The 2,172-nt window shown below is 39.0% G+C and overlaps 1 protein-coding gene across 1 annotated transcript in view; it reads left to right on the top strand.

Moving 5' to 3' along the window:
* jph2 (junctophilin 2) overlaps window positions 1-1,741 on the top strand; it is a gene marked incomplete in the record, with an annotated part of 53,039 nt that extends 51,298 nt beyond the window's left edge. The window contains 1 exon segment of the mRNA XM_014022552.1: window positions 347-1,741.
* Window positions 1,742-2,172: the final 431 nt, after the last annotated feature.

Raw genomic sequence — 2,172 nt, 5'->3', positions numbered from 1 at the left:
GTATGCCGTTTTCTGGATTTGACCGTACGTCAGGTTTCAGTAAGAAATCCACGCAAGTCTTTGTACATGAGGCCCCAGGCCTGGCTCCAGGGTGGGGCCCCAGTAACCCACGTCCCGGCAAAGGACACTGTGATATTTTATGTCCATATGGATCTGTTGACTCTATCTTAGTCTGGCCTGTGTTCATAATTTGAAATTAAATGCATTGATTTGAAAATAAATATAAAGTGAGTTTGAATTTAATGGTTTAAATCCGAATTAATATGCTTAGAAACTGTATTTTGTTGTATTGAAAATTCATTTTGACTACTTTCACTTTAAAGTCTCATACTGAGTTGTGTTGCAGGTCACCAGTGGTGCTGGAGACAGATGGACCAGACATTGGAGACACCACTGATGGCTGAGCGGAGCCCCCTGCAGACSCCTGGCAGGTTTTAGAGACTCTGTGAAGCTCCTCTTTCTCCAGAGCTCAGAGAAACCGAAGGACCCTGAAGAGCTGGAGCGTCTCGGTGCCTCTGAACYGGATTGTTGTGTTTAAGTTGCTAGCTGGAAGGTTGAGTACGTCTCAGAGCAGCGCTCCCAAACTCAKTTTAGTCACGGTGTGTCCTCCAGGGTGTTGTCATTTTTGTTGAACGGCTTTAAACTACTTTTAACTTAAAAGGCTCCCACCGGCTGGCTCTCACTGAATCAGTAACTTATTACACAACCGTCACAATGTATGTTTTGATTTTGTAACTGCAACTGCTTTGGGCTGATTTCTGTCTTCACTGTGCCTTCAGACTCTGCATCAGACGTGTGGACTATTTTTAGAATAACTGTTGCTGTCAGTGTTTTTATTCATGCCCAGRGTCAAGCAGCTGGAAAAGATGAGCTAAAATAAGTGTGTCTGTGTTTGGRTCACTTGAAACACTTCTCTCAGTGCAGACAAGTTATTCTCTTCTTGTTGTTGCTTTTAACTCCCATTTAAAACCAAACAAAAAGGAAAGTGTCGTGAGAGACAGTTCTCGTAATTACATCTCCCAAAACTGTTAGGATTGTAGAGTAGGACAGTGTAGGACAATGTGGAATGTTCTGTTTGAAACTGGGATTTACAGAATGTGCTTGAGTTGTTATTCTGCTGCTTTTGTTTAGAAAGAAGCTAAAAGAGATGGAGAAGGAAAACAAGAGGCATTAAGAAATGTGTMACTGCTGTTGCTGATGTTTTATATGTTCCTGTAGTGTAAGGCTGGACAACTGTAGGCTCCCAAACTGTGGCAAAGGAAACACTGAGTCTGCAGCCACTTTTATCCAAAAACTACCACTGTCTTGGAGTGTAGGAAGTGAGATGGACTCCTTTAACTGTGAGTTTCTGAAACCTGTCCACACTCAGAGGGCCGTTAGTTAGAGTACTCATGACGTCACTACATGTCAGACTTTCTGTACTGTTTTTTGTTGAAATGCCCCCCTTTTCAGCACTCAGACTGATCTGAATATAAAGATGAATCTGAATGCTGAGAAGAAAATAAATTGATTTAGCTCACAGTAGTTAGAGACTGAACAAAAAAACTATCCCTGAATGATTCTTAACTCCATGTCTTACAGTGAAAAGAGCTTCTTCTGTTGGGGGAGGGGGGGAGCACTACAAAGACTAAGTTGAAGCTGAAGTTGTTCTGCTTTTGAGTGATGAAAAACTGTTGAGGAAGTAAAAACATAATAATTGTTAAAAACAAACATGTTTTAATAAAAGTTCTGTGATTCTTCACCTGGTTGTTTGTGGAATCTGACRAACATCACATAAGCTGTTTGTAAAAAACCCAAATCCAATGAGACTTTGTGCAAAACATTGAAATAAACAGAATACGATCATTTTCAAATCCTTTTCAACCTACATTCAATAGATTACACTACAAAGACATGATATTTAATGTTCAAACTGATAAACGTTATTGTTTGTGTGCAAATATTAACTCATTTAGAATTTGATGCTGCAACATGTTATGTTTTTCACAACTTCTCAGCTTCATTAGAATTGCAGTTGCACCAAAAAGAGAAGGTTTCAGCTTTACAACAACAAATTTACATGCAAGTCAAGTTGTACAGATTATTTGTAAATTAGACAGATTTTCCTCCATTTAGCAAAGATACAGACATATTGTGAAATCTTAGGTTTTTTTTCGTTTTTTTTTTTTTTTT

Source organism: Austrofundulus limnaeus, unplaced genomic scaffold, assembly GCF_001266775.1.
Source record: "Austrofundulus limnaeus strain Quisiro unplaced genomic scaffold, Austrofundulus_limnaeus-1.0 Scaffold335, whole genome shotgun sequence".
NCBI lineage: Eukaryota > Metazoa > Chordata > Actinopteri > Cyprinodontiformes > Rivulidae > Austrofundulus > Austrofundulus limnaeus.
This window is presented reverse-complemented; position numbering and strand designations above follow the sequence as displayed.